Genomic DNA, 25687 nt, shown 5'->3' on the forward strand with positions numbered 1-25687 from the left:
AAAGTAAGGGGACTATAAACTCAGTTTATTAGAAATCGTATGTACCTTGATGTGATTAAGGGGATTTGTAAAGCATGGAAAGAAACGGGCACTTTGTCTCACCTGAAGATGTGTCAAAAGCTATAATAAAGTTTGGTATGCTCCCAAAAAATTACTATATTGATTTTGGAGCTTAGTCTGCATGTACTTCTCTATAAAAGTAAAGACATTTGCAATGCAAGCCATTTATAAACCAACTGAAATGTTTGGTTTTAAGATTAGGAATGGGCAACAATGCAGGCGCAACACAGTCCATATACAATGCAGTGCCCATGCGCAGAAGATTTTCGCAATGTTCAACAAAGCCATGCTCCTTTCCATTATTATATATGCCTATGTGCTGGCAACACAAAGCACCATTGCAGGGAATGTCAAGGACTGTGCATGTCTCTCACAACCCCTTCCAACCTTCCTTTTGTGTGCCATGCAAGTTACTTGCACCTCCAGGGGCAGTTTTCGGTTTGGCTGCACTGGGCACCACAACAATGCTGTAGAATGGAGTGTGAGAGGCACCGAATGTTAGCGTCACACAGGACACCACTGAAATTTGAGAGATTTGAATTTTGAGAGCCCAAAGTCCGCTACTGCTTGTACTCCAGTGCATGAATTAACCTGCATCACAGAGAGAAACAGAGCTGGGGGAACTCAGTGCAGGCTTCCTGTTCTTCCATACTCACAGAACCTTCAATACAGTTTTAGCCCCTGTGATGGGTAGGTGATTTTGATTCAGTCTATGCCTTGATCAGCATCCAGCAACAATGCAAAGTATCGGTACTATACACCCAGATTCAGTTTGGCACAAAGCTGTTTTGATTCTACGTCAAAGAAAAGTGATGCTTTGGAGCAATCTTATGTGTTCCCAGTGGACAAGGTGAGTCAGAGGCATGTCAAGATGCTCATCCAGCCCTGAGAGAACTGAGGTGACTTTTGATGCAAACCATGTGCAAGAGACAGAGTCAGACCAGCACCTCTACTTTGGGAGGGGGCATGATGAGTGGGTGCGAGGGAGAAGAGAGCTGGTGAGTGGAACTCTCCAACCTGCCAATCAAGTTTGACAGGCTTTCAACAAGTAGAGATATGAATGCTGCCTCCCGGATGGAGGCAGTATTGTTCAGATTTGGGTTGGGTTTTTTGTTACATGAAGTCCTTTCAAGACTTAAGGAAACCATTATTATGCACGCTATATACCAACAGACATGGGCAAACCCTTCTGCCCAACATCGTATTGGCTTGAAAGTAAGCCACGCAATTCCTCCAAAACCAGGAAATAAAGTAGCTTATTTTTGTGCCAGACTGAATCTGTTTTCCCACCAGGGACCTGAACTCCTTCCCCATTCTTTAAATCTAATTGTGGATCAGTCAGCACTCAGGCATCAGCAGGCTTCTGAGTCAGGACGGGCTCTCCCCTCTAATGGCCTGGCAAAGTTAGCTTTACCCAGGGGCACAAGCAGCCTTGAGACACTGTAGCTCAGCATACTATGTACTCAAACGCCGAAAACACGGAAGTAAGTGTTCCAGTTTTCAAACGTTTTTCGGAAGCCGAACGTTCGATGCAGCTATCGGCTATTGTTTCTGGGGCATCCGGACCAATCAGAAGCTGTGCCTTGGTTTTCAAACATTTTGGAAGTCAAATGGACTAAGTTTGGCACTTTTGTTTTTTCTATTTATTTTGCATTTTTGTTTTTGAGGCTTTTGGGGTTAATTTGTTTTTGTGAGTGTGGAACCCAGTTCAGCTACTGATTGATTGATTGATTGATTGATTGATTGATTGAGTGACTGCAGAAATGGGTAAAAGCCAAACAATGACTATCATCAGTGCAGGTAATAAAGATTTTTTTTAAAAAAAAAATATCATCTATAATACTATCTTATTTTATAGTACAGTACATTACTTTCATTTTATGGATCAATGGTCTCATTAGATAGCAAAATTCATGTTAAATTGCTGTTTTAGAGGTTGTTTTTAAAAGTCTGGAATGGATTAATCCATTTTGCATTACTTTCTATGGGAAAGTGTACCTTGGTTTTGGAACGCTTTGGTTTTGGAACGGACTTCCAGAATGGATTAAGTTTGAAAACCAAGGTACCACTGTACTACCAAAGGGAGGAGAATCTTCTCTTTCCCCCTCATAGTGGTTTACTATCATTGGAGCTCTAGTACTTTAGTTTGTGACATTTAAAATATTGGGAGATTGGAATTGGGGGATCGGAGTTGGAATGAAGTTTTGGAGGCTCAAATGGAGGGAGCCATTAGAGGTGGGTTATTTTATGGTTTGCTTTAAAACTGGAGCTAAAGAAGACTCTGAGGTTCCTCGTGTTTGAAGCAGGCATTATGATACATCAGAACATTTAGTCCAGACCCTAGGCTTGCGAATTTCATTGGCATCTCTTCTTCTTCTTCTTCTTCTTCTTCTTCTTCTTCTTCTTCTTCTTCTTCTTCTTCTTCTTGCAATGTCTGGCAAAACAAGCTCATCCCTTCTGGTTTGGTGTCTCCTATATGCATTAAAATGATATGCAGATTGCAGTTATGCAACCATAAATATGCCAATCAACTGCAACCTTCCATCGCGATAGATTTCAAAAGTGCTGAACAAGTTGCCTATCCTTTCACTTTCTCCATTTCTCATACATAGATAAAAACTTAGCTAATGCACAACAAAAGATAGATGTGTGCCTATGGCTGGTAAAACTAATGTAAATTTAATCTTCCATTTCTTGGTGGAAATGAATTATTGCTGATGCATTTGATCACTGACCACTCAGTCTCAGGATTGAATTGGTGAATCACATTCCTGCCAGTATTTTCTGAAAAATTAGGCTCTGTGGGTGGTTGGTTTTTTTTAAGGTGATGTTTTTTTTCAAACCAATAAAAAATGATATCTTCATCCTACCTTAGACCCTGAAGATGGATTATTTTGTCCTAAAACTAATATCTACAGCTTAATGGAATTCTACCATTCTTCAGCAGTGTTGTATGTTGATAAATTATGCTGACTTTGCATTGAGAGCTAACAAGCTGGGTTTGACTGAAAATAAAATAAAATCTGAGGACTAAATGAAAGGATTTCTTGGTCCACAATGTACTTGATACTTTTCACATTTATTTCAGTAGATTTAAGCTTATGTGTTCACTCACATCTACTTTAGTTATTTAATTCTGCGTAATTTTTCTGTTCAAATCAATGGGGGGCACAAGTGTTTGACTTTAAAAGGATTGGGTCCTTTACTTTTAAAATCTCAGTGGGTAAATAAATAAATAAATAAATAAATAGCAAAATACTGCATTTTAAGTCATCTATTCGCATTTAACAATCCCGGCTGTTAAAGATGAAATGTTCTTTCAGTCAAAGTCAATGCAAACTTTGCTAATTAATTAAATGACTGGAATTGGGATAGACCAAATACACAGACTGGGGCTAATATGCATTTAAAACAGAGGATTAAGATGGCCTGGATCCAAATGCAATGCTCTCTGAATCAGCAAGTATGTAATCAAAGCGAGCATAAAGATTGCCCCCCAAATCAATGACCAAATAGAATGGAGTAACCTTCAAAATCTAATCATAGAAACATTTACATAGCATCTTTTAAGTGTTCAAAAACATTCCCATCTGTTACCTTACTGATCTAGAGATAGTTGCAAGGGTTACAGCAGGGGTGGGGGATGTTTTCTGGCCACTGAACCAGATCACTCTCCCAAACCCCTGGCCAGCCTTATTTGACAGGTGGGCAGGGTAGGAACTTCAGAGCACAGCTACTTTCCTATTTGCTGTTTCCCCGCTTGTCTAGGCACAGGTCTCAGTGGTTTTGCCTTTGCCCTGCCTCTTTCCGCCAGTAAACCCACTTTTTAACAATAAATCAGGGCAAACGGCAATCCCAATTGCCATTTGCTCCAATTCAGTGCTAAATTGCAGGTCTTTCCAGGGGAAAGCAAAGGGGCACACAGAAGAAAGAAGAAGAAGAAGAAGAAGAAGAAGAAGAAGAAGAAGAAGAAGAAGAAGAAGAAGATACCCACTCCTCTGGAAACAGTGGGCCTAACATTCCGGATGGTTTCATCTATTTTAATAGTTGCATATAATTATAATTGTATGCATTTGCTTGGAAGTAACTCTGAAATGTACTCGAGATATCCTTACGCATACTGGGATCGTTTTCATGTTTGCATTCGGCAAAACTTGTCCTTCCTGCAGGTTGTTGTTTTTCTCTCTCACGCAGCACACTGTGGCAGATGACATAGCCACATGCTGTTCCTTCCCTCTTAGTAAGTGCTTTTGCTATGCCACAGTGTTAATATCGCATGTCTCAAACATATTACAGAGCTCTCAGTGGCATGCCTCACTCCAATGAAGGGTTTCATTTAGCAAATTTTGGCTGCAGTCCTGGAACAACTTCCTTTCATCAAGTCCCACTGAGTCCGATTCAATAACTAACTCATAAATATGATTTTGAATAGTATCAGTGCTACTGTTGATGGGAGAGAAAATGAGCATTATTTAAGGCTTGCGAATAAGATCGCCAGGTCTCCAGCATCCTCAAGCCTGACATTCTTAGTGTGGGGTGGAGTGACCTTGTGGGGTGGGATCTTGTGGGAGCTATGGGGAAGAGTCTTGCTATGCCATGCACCTGCAAAATCTTAACTGGCAGGAACCTAACACCTAAGGCAGGACCCCTAAAGGAAGCGAGAGATGCAGTGGCCCCAAAGGTGTGAATAGGAACATCCAGATCAATATTGACCCAAAAAGGAGGGAACTTATGCAGTGTTTGGCTTTTTCCAGAGGCTCGTTCGCAACATGAAAAGCCCACAACCTGAAGTGCCGTATCTGCGCAGGTGCGCGGCGTGATTTAACGCTTCTGCGCATGCGCGAGCTGTAAAACCCAGAAGTAACCCTTTCTGGTACTTCCAGGTCACCAAGGGACACAACCTGATAAAAGGTATCATGAAGCAAACATAACATGAGGTATGACTGTAGTGTTTTGTAATCATATTGTTACAGCCAGTTTCACTGCTACAGAACTCTGGAACCAAGATTCAAAAGTAGTAATACGGGATTATCTGATGAGCTTGAAATATTTTGTAAACAGTTAAATAAGTTAAATAAACAGCAAGAAAATGAATCTTAAAGCCAACTCCCGAGACCAGGGGCCCCTAGGTAGAGGAGGTACAGCTATAAGCCCTAGGCTGTGTACATAATCCCATTTGCTGTGAATCCAGTGGACTCCCACACTGTTGGTTGGTTCACACATTAGCCACAATTTCTATCTACCTTGTCGTTTCCTATGAAATACAGTGGTACTTTGGTTGTCAAACTTAATCCCAACTTGACTCCCAGCAAACATCCGAAAACCAAGGCGCAGCTTCTGATTGGCTGCACGAGTTTCCTGCACTCAAGTGCAAGCCACAGAAGTGGCATCAGACATTGGCTTCCAAAAAAAACCACTTACTTCCGGCTTTGCGGCATTCGGGAGCCAATTTGTTCTGGAGCCAAGCCGTTCGACAACCAAGGTACCACTGTACTGAATATTGATCCATTTCTTCCCTGAAACCAGCTTTGATCTGGTCTGGACAGGGGGAAAGAGTGGCCTAGCTGTGTTTTATACCACTGAAGCACACACAGCCAAATACTCACTTCCTAAAATGTGTTGACTCAATGCATTGAGGATTGCATCCAAAGGCTTGCCCAGTCTTCCAACCTCCTACATATAGCTGAAAGTATGTAAACAGAACTTCATGTCTGTTCATCTGTATGTACTCTGGGCATGTGCAATTGGGACTCCAGATTGTGAAGGCTTCCCAACTGCACATCCAAACCTAACCTGTGTATAGTTGCAAGTGCAAATATTTCCCCCATTCACACTTTGTGCTGCTGGTGCAGCAGCCAGGTTTGGTGCACTCTGATTTCTAAGAGAGACATAAACTTGAAAGTTACATTCACTGAGGGCAAACTGCCTTGAGAATTATATAAATAAAGAAATTAAAGAGACCTCGTGTTCTCTCAAGAACTGAATCAGGAGCATAGAAAATTCATGTGTATAAATACAACCAATTCTTTCTGTTCCAAGTGTTTGCTGAATTACAACCTCGTTCAATATCCAAATTGTAAATTAGCAATAAACTGTGATGGGGTGCCTATTTCTTTTTTTTTCTGATAAGCCACAGTAATTACATGCAAGTCCATTCTGGATTATCAATACCAGTTTGATTTTCTCAAGTTCATCTGAATAACCCATGTAGATATTAATGTTCCTCAAAATATGCAGCACTTGAGTTTTATTGCTGTCAGCATGAACTGAGCATTAAAATTGCAGGTGCCTGTGTTTTTCTATGCAGTGTACAGCCCAACACTAAATATTTGTTAATGGCTGCCTAGACAACCGGAAATAGCCCCTAAAATTATACTGTCTTTGTACTGTTTTGTAACCAACCACACTTTTTTGTGTGCATTACTAATGCCAAAACCATTTACATAAGAGCAAGGAGCCTTAAATTAAAGCAGGTGGGTGTAAGCAAATTACCAGTATGCTCTACTCATTATCTGAAATGCTGCATCGTAAGGATAGCACAAAACGTTTCCTATGTACGTGAAACTGAAATCTGAAAGGGAGTGTCAAGATCCCAGAGTGAAGGAATGAATAGGTGCTGCCTGGGGCCAACCCTAGATTGCACACAAACACACACACACACCACACACACACACAGTGTATTCCTTTTATAATTACATGCTTTTTTATCTTTGGGGAAAGTGGGACATGGTAGATGTAATTTTCTTGTTTGGGCAAGTTCTGGCCTTCTGCTTGAAGGCTCCATCTCCTTTATCTGATGTACACACACCCTAGTGTTTCCCTAATGCAGCATGAGTTGTGTAGGACTTTTCCAATGGCAGACTTCCAGGCTCATATATAATGTAAACAAAATAGTCTCATTATGCAACTCTCTCCCACTCACAGTGCAAATTCTTTAAAATTCAGAGGAGCTGCTTAGGGTTTCGTGGACTAGACAATGGCCAAGTTATTTCTGAAGCACACTCAAGACGTAGGAAGGAGAGCAAACTATGAATGAGAAAGCATGCTACATCAGCCCTGTCACATACCTTCAAATGAGATCTCAGCAGCCACAAGAACTCAGCACATTTTTGGGTGCCACGCAAGATCTTGCCCTGGGAAAAGCACTTTTTTCAGGGTGAGAGTGAGGTACAGGTCATGTGGCTCTCTTGGGAGTGTGTCCTGGAAGACGCACATCCTGGTTTGGGGTCGAAAAAAGTTTGACAGTATTCAGTCATGGGCTTCACTGCTCACCTACTGTAGCATGTAGGATTGGCCCAAAGGGTCTAGTCCTGGACCAAAAGGGACAGGTGGCATTTATTGAAACAATTTATATACCACTTAACTCAATGTTGCCATATGCCTGGAACTTCCTGGATTCAGTCACTTGGCGAAAAGTGCTTAAATGTCCAGGAAAATCCCTACATATGTCAAAAAAAAAAAGCTCAGCAACTTTTGTGTCCAGGTTTTCACTTTTTGAAATATGACAGCCCTACTTAACCACAATAGTCCCTAAGCAGTTCACAAATATGCAATACAAAAATTAAAAGTCAGTTAGACTTATAAAATCAAGCATCAGTTAAAATGTCTGATGGATCTAAAAAAAATTAAAAAATAAAAAGTCTTCAGTAGGTTCCAGACGTTCAGTAGGGAAGATGCCTGTCTGACCTCAATTAGAAGGGAGCTGTGTAAAATTGGGCCCACAATGCTAAATGCATTGCTCCTGGTGGATCTGAGCCATGGAGGGACCATTAACAGTGACTCCACGGAAGACCTAAGAGATTGGGTGGACACAAATTGTTAAGGGCCTTGTGAAGTAATACAAAAAAACCAACAAACCATGAACCTGGCCCAGTAGCATATGAGCATCCAGTACAGACTTCTGAGCACTAGAGTTATGTGCTGGCAATAGTTTGTCCCCAACAAGAGTCTAGTCACAGCATTTTGCACCAGCTGCCACCTCTGGACCAGGCCCAAGGGCAGCTGGTATCTTCACATCAACCGCAGCACTTATCCCCCTTCTTCTCTCACCCATCAGTCTCTGCAGTAGCCATCATAATATGCTGCCTAGGAACTTGCTGTGGCGTCTGAGAAGTTCCAGATTTACATAGCATTGAAAGAGTAGACAAATCAAGAGGATGAATCTTGGAGTAGCCCATACTAGTCAGGAAAACAAAGCGGGCTTCTTCAGGCACAATATTTGGAGCAAGGAGTAGATGAAGGTAGGAACATTTAAAATGTTGCACCTACCTGCTCTCAGGGGTGCTGGCTTGTTGGTTTGTTTTGGGGGGGGGGTGAACTGGGAATTTCCCCTATATATCTTAGAGTAGTTTACATAGGGTGGTTTTCATTTTTTTAAAAATTGTGTGATGCCCTAGAGAGCGATCTAATTTAGCATATTTATTTTTCTTGTATTTAGTAAACAACCGTTAAACACACTGAAACTGCCAAGCTTGCCTAATATTTATCTGTCCCTGGCATCCATTTATTTTTACTAATGAACTTGTGAAATGGAAAGTTTTCGGGGGGGGGCAGAATGAAGCCCTCGAAAACTTTCCACTCCTGCTCTAGAGGAAAGAAGCCCATTATCCACAATGTAATATCAATGGGAATGTCACTGGTATTTTTTGTAGTTATTAATTATATTATTCCTAACTCCAAATAGAATGCCCACAGAAATTTTCCTTCCAGCTCATTTAGTAGAGGAATGCACCTTCCCGCCCCCTCAAAAAAAAATCAGTGCCTCAATATTTTATTCGTTATTTATTAATTTTTCATGGATCTAACCAACTGCAGCTTGACTGGAAATCTTTAGTTGTGCAATTTGAACAGATGAAAAGCCACTATCGGCAACTGCAATCTTTTGACATCTCTTGCTGGGAGGTGGGGTGGAGAAGAGAGAATTTGAATGCAACAAGAGCCTGCCTCTCTCAGGGACTAACTGTTGAATGTGTGCAGTGGTTGGAAGAATTCAGTAAAAAAAGAAATCTTTAGGAGAGAAGTTTTTGGACCAGAGTTTGGTAAAGTGCTCTAGGCCACCTGAGGATGCAAATTATCACACGGCTCTCACTTTTGCAAATGGGGTGTGTGAATGTGTTTGTGAGCGTGAGAGACATTACTAGTTATTGACTTGTTTCCTTTGAGTCATAGCCATGTGGCTAAGTTAAAAACAGAAGTCTTGATTGAATATTTAACAGATCGTTGGGTTGTTTTCGTCTCCCCCAAGGCAAGGAACATAAGAACATAAGAACTGTTCTGTCGGATTAGACCAAGGTCTTTCCGGTCCAGTGTTATGTTTCCAAGAGGAACCAGGCAGATGCCTCTGGAAGCTCACAAGCAGCCAACAATGGTGGTGCTGGGCCTCCATTTGTCCCTAGCATTTAGGCCAAATAAAAATGAGCCAGAAACAAACATGTTATCTTGGATATAAACATCATCAAAGCAGTATTTTATGCCTGCAGAGGATTTTCATGGCTTGGGTTCTGTTATCTAGGTAGTCTAGTTCTGTGCATGTTTACTTAGAAGTCAGCCCTACTATTCAGTGGTGCTTGCTTCCAGAAAAGTAGGCACTGAATTGTACCCATAATTAATTTCTTTTTCAAGCATATAAAGTGGTACCTCGGGTTAAGTACTTAATTCGTTCCAGAGGTCCATTCTTAACCTGAAACTGTCCTTAACCTGAAGCACCACTTTAGCTAATGGGGCCTCCTGCTGCCGCTGCTCTGCTGCTGCACGATTTCTGTTCTCATCCTGAAGCAAAGTTCTTAACCGAGGTACTATTTCTGGGTTAGTGGAGTCTGTAACCTGAAGCGTATGTAGCCCAAGGTACCACTGTATATTCAAACTGAAACCAGCAGCATTTGCATCAAGTGAACATTTCTGATTTGAATATTGTCAATATAAAGATCCCTGCCCAAGTCTCTATAAATAAAAAAAGAAAAACTTTACAGTGCAGGCAAACTACACAGCATGTCTCCAACTGTCGCTCTTCCTAAAGACAATACTTCCAAAAATAATCCTACGTATGGAAGGGGGGGTATTGTAATTTGTAACCAACACATTTTCACAGTTGTGTTTCCACTTCGTTGGCATAAATGCCATCTTTAGCTGTTTCCAGGTGACCTGTTTATTCTGCATTCATCTTAAGTTGTTGGCTATTTAATCTGCATTCATTCTTAATTGTTTGTCAGGAGGTAGATGATATTGCAGGGACGCGGGTGGCACTGTGGGTAAAACCACAGTGCCTAGGACTTGCCGATCGTATGGTCGGCGGTTCGAATCCCCGCGGTGGGGCGAGCTCCCGTCTTTCGGTCCCAGCTCCTGCCCACCTAGCAGTTCAAAAGCACCCTTAAAGTGCAAGTAGATAAATAGGTACCGCTTTATAGCAGGAAGGTAAACGGCGTTCCGTGTGCTGCGCTGGTGCTGGCTCGCCAGAGCAGCGATGTCACACTGGCCACATGACCTGGAAGTGTCTGCGGACAGCGCCGGCTCCCGGCCTCTAGAGTGAGATGAGCGCACAACCCTAGAGTCTGACAAGACTGGCCCGTACGGGAGGGGTACCTTTACCTTTACCTTTACCTTTAGATGATATTGCATCAAAGCAAGTGTTATCCCACACTTTCCAATAGTTTCCTTTCACTTTCCTTCTTGCAAAAAGAAGGAGGTTTGTTGTGCAAGAGCTCCCAATCAAGCATAGCTGTGCAACTTGAATTTGCTAGTGTGTGATTGAACCGCACCCCAAATTAGCAACAGACTCGAAGCACCCTGTATGTCGGTGGTGAAGATGTTATTGCCCCTTTCCACCCTTTTCAATGGCCCTTGCTGCCGTCGTGTATTGTTTGTTTTGTGCCTATAAAAGGGTTGCATGATGGCAAAGAAAGGTGCAAAATGCATGGTGCAAAGTCCCATGGATCAAATCATGTGTTGGTTGAGACTAGCGGTCTAGATTGTCTTTATTATGTCTCACTAACACAAGAATATAATTATGTGTTCCTTAGGGCTATACTTAAGGCACCAAGGTCATATAGAGTTGAATAGATATTGTTGGCAATGCAATTTAACTCATAAGTAAAGGATAATGAAAGGATGTGGTAGGTTGTTCTAGGAAGGAATTTAAATGGAAGTAGACGCTAACAATTGGGGTAATTTAGACATTACCTTTTTGTGAATGTTGGAATTACTGCAATTTCTCCACACAAGGAATCTTAATATACACATTGGTATCTAGCAAGCCTGAATTTTTGATAGCCCTTGAAATCCAGAACCACCCAAATGCACCTTCAGTCATTTTTTCATAGTACCCATATCAAAATGGTCATTCGTTTTGGAAATGTCTTAATTCTGCATTATGCCATTGTGTCACTGATACCCTGAAGAATATGGCATCTCAGTGATTGTGTAGATAAATCTGGTTTTATTTACTCCTGTTCAGGAGCGTGGTATTATTTCTCATCACTTAACATAAAACTGGTGATATCTAATTGCCTTCTAGACCCTTATGATATTTACAAGATAAACTGGTGCTATTATTGTTGTTCTTTATTAAAGTTGCAATCTGCCCTTCATCCAAAGATCACAGGGAGGTTCTCAACATAGAAATAAAAAGGAGAAGATAAAAAACAGAATAAAGACAGCAAGAACAACAGCAACAGCAACAGCAACAACAACAACAACAACAACAACAACAACAACAACAACAAAACAACCCCCAGAACTCTGCAGTCATTGACTATTTGACTGCAATTCTATTCTTACGTTGCCAAGGCCAAACTTCATTGAATTTAGAAGGATTTACTTATGAGTAAGCATACATAGCAATAGGCTTTTGGACAGCTCCTGCCATCCCTTGACTATGCTGGCTGGAGAGCTGAAGAGAGTTGGAGTTCAACATCTACAGTAAAGGGGGGCAGGTTGGCCAACACTGATGCAAATGTACACTTGCCAGATTCACACACACACACACACACACACACACACACACACACACACAAAATAAGACTGGAGTTCATCTTCTTTTTTACCATATTCCTTTGTAAAGAAAATACCCCTATATTCCAAAAGCATTACTTATTTTTGTATTAAATAAGAGTGGAAGTAATTAAGGGGAGAAAACATTGATAGGTTGGTCTGCTCCCTACGGAAGCCGCAGAAAATATAAATCATCATAAATGGGAGACTGGCTGGCTCTGGGGATTCATAATGGAACATGATGCGTTTTAAAATCCTGTGTTTTCATTTCTGAACAAAATAAAATCTCATGTTTTCATTTCTGAATGCTGCCTTGTGAATACCAAACCTCCCCTTGTAACCTGACAGAGCATGCTATCATTTTCAACGTGGAGCCAATGAATGGATTCAATCAAAAGATTTAAAACGTTTTGATCAAAGGTGCTGCCTACCGTACCTAATCATTTTAAATACAAGGACTTGCTTACACAGGCTGTGGGTGGCGAGAAGATTCTTAGAACAGGCATAAGACTGTATCAATTGCAGAAACCCCCTTCTCCAATCATGTTAGCTGTAGTACGTATCCATAATCTAGAAGAAGGATGAGGAACTCTTTTCCCATCTTTTTCCACCTATGTTGCCTTCCAAGGGACGAATGTCTGCTGTGAGTGGGGCCGGAAGGAGAAGTGGGCAGTGCAATGGATGTGACTGTCCATTCCATCCCACCTACACAGAAGGCAGGGCTTTCTATACCCACTCCCACATGCACACAACTCTCCACCAAAGCAGAGCAAGGGCCATTGTCACAATCCAAGGACACAGTCCAGCTAGACAGAAGGAAAGTGTGGGCATCTGAAGGACATGGCCATACAGTATTCAGCCCCCAGGCCTGAAGGTCCCCACCTGTGGGGAGACTGGATTTGGGGGTTCATAGTTAACAGAGCTTAAAAACAAACCTTCTGAATTATTATTATTATAATGATTTATTATTATTCACAAACAATTGCAAATGGACATACTGACTAAAAGGTCCTTTTAACTGGTTGTCATCCATTCTTGTTTATGTGCCACGTTCATTATTTCTTCTCTTTTCCTGGATGGCTCCATTAAGCTCCTCTCCCTCAGTTGTCACCTAGCGGCAGCCTTTCCATCAGGTGACAGCAAAGGGAGAGGTAGGTATGAAGGGCCATTCCATCAGCTCTGCTGAGGGACCATCCTCATCAGCCTCCTTCCTCAGTCAGGCTGGTGGAGACCCCTATCTGAAATCCTGGAGAGCCACTACCAGTCAGTGTTGGCAATTCTGAGCTAGATAGACCAGCAACCTGACTCAGCAGCTTCCTATGTTTCCATGTACTTTCATAATAGCAACATTGGTAACAACCACCCTTTTCTTTTCATCAGCCTGCGGCAGACCATTCCATGTGAACTCCGTTCTCCGATCAACTCAGCTGCTTCCACACACATAGACACAAAGAATGAACTACTTTCACAGCCTGACTATAATTCTGAGGAATGAAGCAGTAAGGTACATTGCCAAAAAAGCAATCTTTTCTGCAGCTATGCTTGGTATAAAGACCATAGATAATTTTGGATGAACAGAACCCTCTATGATCAAGTAATAACATCATTTAAGCAGAAACACAATAGACAATCTCATAATGTCTCTGGTCTTTTGGGACTTGGCATCATAATCTGAAAATAAGCTGCAAAGCCATGATTTTGAGCCAATAATTGTCACCCGATCAACCAACTTTGGCTAAAGTTTCTTTTCAGAATTTCTAGACAATGGATATATATATATATATATATAGGCAAGAAGTTAATATCTAGCCCAGAAATACAAATGCCCAGCCATTTGTAAACACATTGATGTTTACTCTAGCTCCACGGTGCTCTCATAGCCGGCTTCTGAATCTGTGTACACACGTTACCCCTTGATGCAGTCGTAGCCTTGAGAAATGCTGGCATCGGGAAAACTTAATCCACGTTCACTTTGCAGTTAATCTGAGAGGTGTGTGTGTTTGAGACAGCCATTGAGCATGCATGGATAATGGCACATGCACAGATTATAGCTTCATTAATAGGTTGCATGTGCAGGGGAACCAAACAGGTAATGCATGTCAGGCGAAGACTTCTCCACCTGCTCTCTGGTGTATACAACAGCATGTGACTTGGAATGTACTGGGGGAGGGCACTCATTGCATTTTAAGACACTCGTGTGTACATAGCCTTAGTCACTCTTAAGGAATAAGCATCCAGGTAGCTAGGAGTCCTAAAACACACAGTATTCATTTTAAGGTAATTTTGACCAGGGAGCTGATAGCATTCCAAAATGAAGTCTGCTTCCAGCAGTCTGTACAGTTTTTGACCACATGATCAGCTAATGTCAACTAGCTAAACCAGACACGGAGAGCCTGTGGCCTTCCCAATGTTTGCCTGTGGTGGCTGGGGCTGATAGGAGTTAGGAGTCCACTATTGGGAGGGCCACGGGTTTCCTGTTCCTGAGCTGAAAGCTTGATAGCTTTTCCATAGCTAAACGCTATGACAGAAAAACAGACACTGCAGGCTCAGTACAGGTTGGCTTTTGCAGTCTCCGTTGCCCAAGGCTGAGCTGATTGTGAGAACATCTCTAAGAAATTACTCAAACAGAGGGGGGGGAGAGAAGCTAGGCATAGAAGTCTGGAAAAGAATAAATAGATTCCTTTTATGATACCTGGAAGAATTCTGGAATTGCTGGTATAAAGAAAACATGTTTTTCTTCAATTCGCTTGCAGTATGAAGCTGTAAAATACAAAAAGAAGCTACAAATCTGAAAAGCAAGGCTTTATAAGCTATACTGTTTTAAAATGCAGCTGGTGCTTTTCCTGGGGCAGAAAGCCAGAGGTCTAAGGGCTGGAGAAGGGGGGGGTGGAGAGAGAGAGGTTCAGGCCTTCCGGCTAAGGCTGTTAGATGTTATGAGCTGTGTACTGAAACTTAGGCACCTTGTTGCCTAAGGAAACATAACCCAAATTTGATGCAACAAATTTCTGTGCCACAGGCTGAAAGTAAGCATGTAGAGAGGGATATAAGAAAAAAGTAAGTTAGAGAGCTGAACAGGGATGAAATCTGAGTATGGAACATTGCAATCAAACATTAAGAGGGGCAAATGTATCCACACACACAATCTTACTAAACATACTGTACCAAAATATTTCAAAAATTACTTTGTTGAGACCCAGGGAAGCAATTTTCTATCAATTAGAGTTCAGCACATCCATTATTTTAAAAAATGTAGAGTTAACAAGAAAGTGCTGCACTTTTAAGTGGTATAATAGAGCACGACCTAGTTTTGCTCATCTGATTTTTCTAAATAGCTCTATTTTGACTCACAAGTTAAGAAGGATATTGACAAACTGGAATGTGTGCAGAGGAGGGCAGCCAAGATGATCAAGGATCTGGAAACCAAGCCTTATGAGGAACAGTTGAGAGAGTAGAGTATGTTTAGCCTAGTAAAGAGGAGATAAGAGGAGATAAGACAGGCATCTTCAAATATCAATAGGGCTGCCACGTGGAAGATGTTTTCTCCTGCTCTGGAAGCTAGGACCCAAACCAATACATTCAAGTTACAAGAAAAGGTTTCCACTCCTCTTTAAATGCATGTTCCTCTTGCTCTCTTATTCTATATGTTAGACCTTATTCTATAGGTTAGATTCTATCTTCTATCTTCTTAAGTTGCCAGTCCTCCTTACAAGGGACCTCCAGCACTTTCCATTTTTGGGCTAACAAAATGCGAGCTGTTGTTGTTGCATATTTTTCTGGGAGTTATCTAGTCCAACCCCATGCAATGCAGAAATTTCAACTAGACAGATGGCCATTCAACCTCTGCTTAAAGACCTGTAAGGAAGGAGAGTCCACTACCTCTCATGGGAGTCTCTTCCACTGTTGAACAGCTCTAATGTTCAGAAACTTATTCCTGATGATTAATCGGAATCTCCTTTGTCGAGTATATGGAAAATAATTGCACACAGCTGAAAACGCTGGCAGCATTAAGATAAATTCAACAGGTTAATTAATACTCAAGTGTTGTATGATTGGAGAACTGACTAAAATGGTTATAGTGAAATATGCAAGTATAATAGATAAACACAATGAACCATGGAAGGGGAAGGAGGGAAGACATTGGTGATATGGTATTATGTAAAATGAAAAATATTTTGAAATGTTAAACTGAAAATCCAATAAAAATATTTTTTAAAAAAAATAGATGTAACCCTCAAGGGTTCCTTCCAACTCTAAAGTTCTATGATTGTATGTAAACTGTTTAGAGATCATGATGATAAATCGACCAATAAATATTGCTAAATAAGAAATAAATAAATCCTTGACAATTGGCCGTGCGGATTGTTTGAATGGGAATTGGAGTCCTAGCAACATGAGTGGGGGGCAGGTGTTTGTGTATGTATGTATATATGTATGTATGTATGTATGTCTATGCCCTTTTCGCTTTATTTTTAAGCTAAGCAGTCTTTCGGTCAGAAGCCAAAGTGAAACCAAGGCAGGTACACTTCAATCATGGAAGATCTTAGACTGCCTAGTTAGCTCATAACTAAGGTTGTCTGCACACTTCATGGCAAAGTGCATCCACGGCTGGATGCAGGTACCGTTTTGGGATGCTGTAGCCATGACATCATCCCTTTGCCATCCCTGCCTCATGCTATTTGCCAATCTAAAGTGCCTTCTGCTGGAATGCTTATAAGGTGTGTACGAACTGCGTGATAAAGGGCATTCAGGGCTGTGTGCAGGCACCCTGGCAAGGCTTTGTACACATGATGTCATCCCTGCTCCACCCTATTGGTCAATCTGAAGCATCTTCTGCTGGGATGGTTACAATCCACTTTGTGCTGGGAATGCACTTCTCATGTGCTTGCTTCCTACATCATACACAGAAAGCACTTTCCTAGGCCACCTCACACTGGGGCAGGCCGACTGACATGTCAGGGCTGTGCCACTCCCCTTCACAGGGCTGTCTTAAGCATATCCGGTGCCATTGTGCAAAGATACCTCCAACACCCCCTCCCCTTTCCCAGAGTTCTCGGCCTTTCTTTAAGGCTGGAGGAGGAGGACAGCAGCTGGAGGGTGGCTCCTCCGGCGGGGAATAGGTGGAGGATGGACACGGCGCCTCCCGGCTCAGCTGGCCGCTTCATGCTGCAGTGGCCACACCAGGCAGCACACCAAGCAAGCAGGCTTGCACAAAGCGAGCGAGAATTCAGTGCCTGTAGGCTAAGAGGGGGGAAAACGAGTCGACACTCAGCATGCTTGTTCGGGGCTCCCTGGACTCTTGCCTGGCGCCCACCAGAATTTGGTGCCCTGGCACCCCACGCCACTAGCCTCTATGGGTAAGACAGGCCTGCCCCTTCACCATGTTTCACTTGCCTGTTAATGAAATCAGCAAACCAGGAAGCAGCAGAATAACTTAGCTGCCTCTGAATACATACAGACCAGTGTCCAGCCCTACTCTTTCAAAATATTGTGAAAAGAATTTGAAAAATTTGAAGACACACCCACTCGTGTGTGCAGACAACCCTGCCAGGAGCTTCTGCCTGAGATGACGTCATTGTGCAAAGGTGTGTACAATTGCAACCTGCTATGGTCAAAAGCACACTATGAAAAAAACACAAGCCCTGTGTGTTTTAAAGGTTACATGCGTACACAACCTACGTCTTGGTTAAATACCAGGGGTATGATGCTTTCCTAAGAGAGCCAGAAACGTGGCAGACATGTGCAGGATCAAGCTGGTAATCTGTTTTTCTGCAACTGAGACAACCAGCAAATTCTCACTAAGCTGCCCACTCTGCAGTAGTCTGGTCCTATCAAGGACCTACTTAAGTCTCTAGGACTCTTCCCGAACACCCTGGAGCAACTGCTTGTAAACAGAATCCACCAAACAGGAGCCCCAGCCTTTCTACTGCAGAAACATTAAGAACATTTTAAAAGAAAAACAGTATCAGAGGCTGTTGTATTTGTGACTCAGTAAAAATGGTAACTTTTGATTTATCTCTGTAGCATGCATTGCCTGTAAAAATTAAATCGGCTGTAACAGCAGAAGTAAAGCATGGATGCCTGTCCCTTGAAGATTGATAAAAGCACTGCCACCAACACTTCAAGGGCATTTTTTTGTCAATGTGCATCTGAAGTTTGTAAATGATGATCCCGACAGACCAAACAAAAACAAAACTGTTCCCCGATTCCCAGTCCTCCTGACACTCCCACTGACTCATTTAGAGCGTTGTTTCGATTAGGATCAAGTGGAATAAAGATGCAGGGACTGCTCTAAACGGAGGCAGATGGGGCAGCCAAGCCCAAGAGAGGGGCAGCAAAGCATCCAAATTAGATTCATCAGCCTGTCCACAGGCACTGCGTTGCCCATCTGCTGCAACCGGCTATGGGTGGATATCCGAGACAACTGAGGCGTTTGAAAAAGCCACTCGATCAGTCAACACAATGGAGCTCGTCACAAGTACCATGAAGCCTCATCATTACATTTTCTCCAATTCCCACACTTGGGCTACGTGCACACTTCAGCCTTTGAAGTGCTGTGGTTTGGAGTTTTCTTTTCTTTTTTGGTTTGGAGTTTTCTGAAAACGCCATTTCAGATGTCACTTTACAAGTGTCCATATTCTAGGGTTGCCATGCGTCCAGAATTTCCTGGACATATCCAGGATACTGCATTTGGCAGCATTGTCTGGGCAGAAATCAGCTGCATGCCCAGGAAAATCCGGACATATGGCAGCTCATGTCAGCAGTGCCATTTTTGCAGATTTTCCATAAAAATAGCTCCAAAACGGCATTTTTTTCTATCCGGATTTTCACTGTTTGAAATATGGCAACCCTACCATACCAGCACACTACGCAGACAGCATGAGCAGTTATTAAATCATTGCTATCTATACACAGGGAGGGTATCTCCTCTTTAGCTACCATGCATTAAATTTTTTCCTCTGTCCCCTTTCAGTACTCACCACATTCCTTTAAAAAGAGAAAGGGAAATCTTGCGGGCTTATTAATATACCATAGTCCAGTAGCACAAAATACTCAGGCACAGTTATGTTTCACTCAGTGAATGCCCAGGCTAGGAGTCCTTCTCTTGCACCAGTGCTATTTTTCTAGAAAAAGGCGTGCCAGAACTCACCATGAATGCCTCTCTTGTTCTCTTATAATGCCAACAGCACCCACCTGAGAGGTGCCAGAACTGAGTCCGGTGAGCTCCTGCTGACAAAAAGCCTTGTCTTACACTCTCATTACATATCTCATTTCTTTTGGCAGGGAACTCTGAGTATGCTCAGAGGCTGCCTGCTATGGCACCATGCATGACTCATTACTCCCAGCAGTATCGATTTCATTGCAGGGCACTCGTGGTATGGTATGCTGAGAGTCTCTCTGCCCTGGCACTAGGAACACTACGCAGTTTGATTTATTGAATGCAGAGGGTGAAAAAGGGCACTTCAGGCTTCTGATACTGTATATCTACTCCCTGTTATACCAATTAATTCCACTGGAGTCCTCGTGGTTTCTTAAAGGGCAACACACAAGCTGGATGCTCCTGACATCTGCCAAATTGCCACCACAAGGTATCAGATGACATGGTCCTTGTTGGGAAAAGTTTAAAGTTCTTGTTTTTATCTGTAAGCTGCATTAAGTCCAATCAGGGGAAAACATGGGGTGCTGTTGTTGTTGTTGTTGTTGTTGTTGTTGTTGTTGTTGTTGTTGTTGTTAGCACTTGGCACCCAAGGGTACCTCTCCCTTTTCTGCAATTTTTGGTCAAATGGGTCACAAAACACTAGAGGAGGATTCCCTTTTTACCTACCCCCAAATTGTAGCAGTTGCCCTTGTGGGGAAAACATTGAGGCTATCTTTCTGAAGTATGACAGGATTCATGCTCTTGGAATGGAATATATTGCCACCCTATTCTGTCCCTCTCTCACCAGATTTATAAATATTTCCTTTTTATAAAAAAAAAAAGTTTTGGAAGAAAGGAAGAAAAACATGCAGCACACTAAAAATTATCTCCCCTGTCTGCAAGTGTTAATGTGCTTTTTTTTTATTAGCAACAACTCTCCCCAAATTTCCTAGCTAAACTATCTGCCATATAAATAAAAAATTACCGTAGTCAGATTTCATTTTGCCTCAGAGTAAGCCACGTTGCATCTGACAAGGCAAATGACATGGCGAGCAGCAACATTTCAGAACTTTAGAAGGTTGAGTTTCTTTCCCATCCGACAACAATTGTCACTTTGGATAGGAAGTTGCTCACCTAAGTCTTAAAATATTAGTGACTAGCCAGTGCTTTGAGGGTGTTTTGTGGTGACACTACCCATGAACTGTCAGGATAACCTCTGTTCACTCTTCCAACTCCAGTCTCTCCCCACTTTCAAAGAAAAGTCTGGGTGCTAAGGATATTTACTGGGTGGCCAAATAAAAAAAAACAGAAAAGGGTCCTTGCACCTTTAACAGTTGTGTAGAAGAGGGCATTTCAGCAAGTGACTATTGATCTCATGCCCCGCTAGGGAGCTTCCCATAGTGAGGATGCTGGACCAGTGGCGTAGCGTGGGTTGTCAGTAATTTGCGCCCCCTAACCCGTGGATTTGCGCCCTCTAACCCGTGGATTTGCGCCCCCTAACCCGTGGATTTGCACCCCCTAACCCTAACCCCCAGATGTTGCGCCCGGTGCGGCCGTCCCCCCCTGCACCCCCCACGCTACGCCACTGTGCTGGACTAGATGGGTCAGAACTCTATTTAGATTCCTGAGCCACACCTTAAGATGAAATGTCCTCTTCTACACAACTGTCAAAGTGCAGTAGTCCTGTCCTTTTAACTACACCATTATGGTAGCCTAAACTGTCCCCTGACAGATTGTGGAATCTGATTGTGGCAAATGCCAGTATGAACTGGCCTGACTCACACTTCCAGGATGAATGTGTGGGTCAGAACTCAGGGTACAAGCCAAACCCCAGCTGGGCAACAGTAGGACTGTTGGAGGACCACTGGTAAATCTGCATCCCTTTCAAGCACACCTGTTGGGTGTGAGTGAAAGGGATGCAGATAGCTCACTGCTATCACAGGCATCATGAGCTTGGGGAGAGAGAGAGGTGGGAGGAGTGAAGGAGGTAGTGCTCTTTTCCTTTTTTGCATATCATGTTTCTGATATGCTGTCACTGAACAATGATCATTGCTGGGAGACCTCTCACATTTGGATCTAAAATTTATACAACAGACGAAAATAAATGCTGCGTGCCGTCCATAACTCACATTATTTACTCTCTTGACCCACTTAAATGCCATCATTAGTTGAACTTCACCCATCATCAAGGGTTTCTGACCCATGGTGCTCAGGCCTTCATTTTCATGGTGAGGTGTCCACAGCAGCTTGCTTAGTTTGGGATATGCAAGCATATGACCTAATGCACTGCAGCAAAATTCACAGTTGCAGGATCCGTTAATGTGGCAAGTGCTCAAGGGTTTAAAGTAGGATGGTTGAACTTGTCAAGATATTTTTAGATTGCCTAGCAAAGCTGTTTGTTCTGGTTTAGATGCTGCAGGGCGTCACAGTTGCTTTGAAGGAGGGGATGGCCAAGAAGACTCCCAGTGAATGACAGTGTCAGTAAACGAGTTTGTCAAGGATTCGTTTTCTGACTTGCGAAACATGAGAGAGTTTTGAAAGAATCCAAAGGTACTTCATTCTGATTGGCAAGATTAATCCTTGGTGGAATAATCTGTCATGACTTGCCATTGCCACTTAGCCTGTGATCCTAAGCATTGTTGCTCAGATGCTCCATTAAATAAAAGAGGACTACTTTCAAGTAAATACATATACATACATATACATACATACATACAAACCTTGTTATGTTGAGCTCGTATTTTGCACAATTTGTATATGGTGTCTGTTTGATAATGTGTGGTTTGCTATGCCTAATAAAGGATAACTATTTGACATACATACATACATACATAATCTTAAAAAGATAAAGGTAAAGGTACCCCTGCCCGTTCGGGCCAGTCTTGCCAGACTCTAGGGTTGTGCGCTCATCTCACTCTATAGGCCAGGAGCCAGCACTGTCCGCAGACACTTCCGGGTCACGTGGCCAGCGTGACAAGCTGCATCTGGCGAGCCAGCGCAGCACACGGAACACCGTTTACCTTCCCGCTGGTAAGCGGTCCCTATTTATCTACTTGCACCCAGAGGTGCTTTCAAACTGCTAGGTTGGCAGGCGCTGGGACCGAACGATGGGAGCGCACCCCGCCACGGGCATTCGAACCGCCGACCGTGCGATTGGCAAGTCCTAGACGCTGAGGTTTTACCCACAGCGCCACCCGCGTCCCATAATCTTACTTGTATGTTAATATGGTCAGGACTGGAGTTAATACTGAGTGGTTGAATTCCCGGGCCATTGTTTTGCTTTGTTTTTTGTTAATTATGTGGATTGCCAACAACTATTAAGATGGTGGATTCCAACGCTAGTAGCTAAAGCAATCTTATAACTCTCAGCTTCCATCTAGTCCAGCATTTTGCTTCCCACTGTTACCAGCCAGGAAGCCTGCAAGGAGCATGTGAAGGCTGGAGTCCTCCTAGTGCTATTGCTACGTAGCATGTAGTATTAAGAGGTAAAGGTAAAAGGTAAAGGAGCCCTGGACAGTTAAGTCCAGTCAAAGGCGACTATGGGGTTGTGGTGCTCATCTCGCTTTCAGGCCAAGGGAACTGGTGTTTGTGCACAGACAGCTTTCCAGATCATGTGGCCAGCATAACTAAACTGCTTCTGGTGCAACAGAACACCGTGACAGAAACCAGAGCGCATGGAAACACCATTTACCTTCCCACTGCAGCAGTACCTATTTATCTACTTGCACTGGTATGCTTTTGAACTGCTAGGTTGGCGGGAGCTGGGACAGAGCAGAGGGAGCTCACTCCATCACAGGGATTCAAACTGCTGACCTTCCGATCAGCAAGCCCAAGAGGCTCAGTGGTTTAGACCACAGTGCCATCCGCTCCCCAAGTATTCAGAGGTATACTGTCTTTAAACATGAAGGTGAAATATTGCCAACATGGCTAATTGCCCATTTTGAACAGCAGAGGACTGTAGCAACAGCATCAAATTTTGGACACTTGCAATTTTATTATCCTCTTATTATCCTCCTCTTATCCAGTAACTTCTCCAGCAAGATAAACATTCCTGAAGTCTTCCCAGTTGTAAAAACTGCAACCAGGGTCATGAATCGTGTCTGAGGTGTTATCATTTGAGGCAGGCTTTTTTTAAAAACAGGACCTTATTTAGAAGCCTGCCTGTTATCAATAATAATAATTTTTGTACTGTATGGTTCTTTGCAAGCATCGCTGAAACGGACACTTTACAATTGTAATAATATTTTGTCTCCTTTGTTGTCAGCCTCTTTTCATTACCAATATATTGTTGTTACATTCCTGTGCCTTTCAGTACTTTTTTGTCATTGTTCTACAGAACTGTGTCCCTGTGTTTTATTTTGATTTTGAATTGCCTATTTTGGCATGAAGTGGTATATAGATTACGGTAATTAAATAATAGTAGGGGTATTTCTCCATTAATTTATTTGATCTCCTACGAAAAGCATCTGAGCTTAGTGGCCACCATATCTTGTAGCAATGAATGCCATAAACAGATCATGTAATGTGAAGAAATGCTTCCTGAATATCTTCAGTTTAATTGGAGGACCCAATTATTAGGATTTGGATTATTCAAATATACTCTCTTGTCTTGAATTTTTGTGTGTTTGTTTTCCTGGGAACTCTCCACAGAACACATTTGTGCAAACATCAATCAAGGGACTCCCAAGTTGTCTGCAGCTTAAGCTTAGCCACCTTTGGAAGGTGACTTTACTGTGTATCTATGTACATGCTCTTCCTCTGCTGTAGCTTTGATGCCCAAAGCAAAGTCACTCTCAAAAGGAACTCTTAATTTCAGCCAGCTCAGCAGATTGCAAGAAGAAATGATCCTGGTGCTGATAGCCGTCTTTCAGAAAAGTTTGCACGTGCAACTCTGGTTCTTCTTCCTTTTCTCAACCATTGCAAAACACTTCCTCCTTAAATTGCAGGTCTTGGAGCCAACACGTCTGGCTTTAGCTGCTCTGTCATTCATAACCTTGTTATGCAAATAAAGTAGTAGACAAACCGAGAAGCTCTCTAACTCAATCTAGACAAACATCAAAGGCTACAACAGACAGCAAACCCAAATCTGACACCCATCTGTCATTCAGCTGAAGAATGGTCACATGATGGTAGATATGCATCCTTACAGGCTTTATTCTGTCATCCGTAGACAGAAAAATAATTGATTTAACAAAACCACTCAAATTTGTAAGAGCTGAACATTGCCTGTTTAATAAATAGGTTTGCCTTCTTCCTCAACCCCATTTATTTCATGACTACTCCCTTCTGCTTGGCACACCACAGTCAAATATACCATATAGCTGGGAATCATAGAACTGTAGACTTGGAAGGGACCGCACTGATCATCTGTGTGGAACATTATGGTTACACAGCACCCACAGGCTCTGCTGAATGGTAGCAAGATTTCAGTGGGTTCCAGGCACTCACCCAGAGCTGGGAAATCCATTGGGAAATCAAGGCACAGAGACCAATGTGTTTAAGAATGGTTTATTTTACACATGGAAGCCTTCATCCCTCGTTGCTCCCCTCATAGCTTCAGCAAGGTTGGGTCCATGGTCTCTTTCTGTGCAGCTTCCTCCAGCCAGTGGAAGCACTGGGGGAACTGCCGTATTAATAAATTAATACCACATGCAGACTGAGACAACCCCAACAATTCAACACAGGGGAATTAACAGCAGTCCAGAAAATGCTTTGCATCCAGTCAAAACAACGAAAAAGTGAGGGGTTAGAGCATGGCATATCTCAGGTTTTCAGTGAGTACTGGTTGTTAATGTAGCGGAGACAACTCAGCCGTCCATTTTTCAAGAAACAGTTCACAATTTTAATTAAAAACAGACAATGTTAATAAGGAAGGGAAGAGATATTTACCTGAAAATAAATGAGTAGGGGAAAAAAAGACCGCCAAATGATTGTGCTGTTCGACTGGAATGCTTATAACACCAGGCCTTGCCATCCCAATGCCCTCTGTGCTGGCTGGGGCCGATGGGAATTGTAGTTCTAACCACCTGAAGAGCACCAGGTTAGTTAAAGCTGCTGTACACACATACCTGAACTCAATGGGGCTTATTTCAGAGTAGTCATGCACAGGATTATGCTGTTCATCCTCCTATCAAGCTACGAAATAGAAACTCTTTATTCTTGAAATTGGTGTATAAATACATGCACAGTTCTCACAGCAGAAGGTTAGTATAGAAAAGCTACACTAGGAAGATTGTGTTGTAGCATCACAACTATTGCTGAGAACAGTCGTTGTGCTTATTCTGTATACAATTTTGCTTTGCACGGAAAAGTCACAACCTTCAAATCTTGCATTTCCTAGCCTTTTGGCCCACAATTTACAGTTTCCCCCTCTGTGTACTTGCCAACTGAGGATAATACTTTATCATGTATCCAGTACATAAAAGCAAATGCCAAGACCATAAAACTGTTAATCTTTAAGGTGCCACAAGGCTCTGTTGTCTTGAGCGACCATGGTGTATGCTGCTA

Source organism: Podarcis vaucheri (assembly GCF_965113315.1).
Source record: "Podarcis vaucheri genome assembly, chromosome: 1".
NCBI lineage: Eukaryota > Metazoa > Chordata > Lepidosauria > Squamata > Lacertidae > Podarcis > Podarcis vaucheri.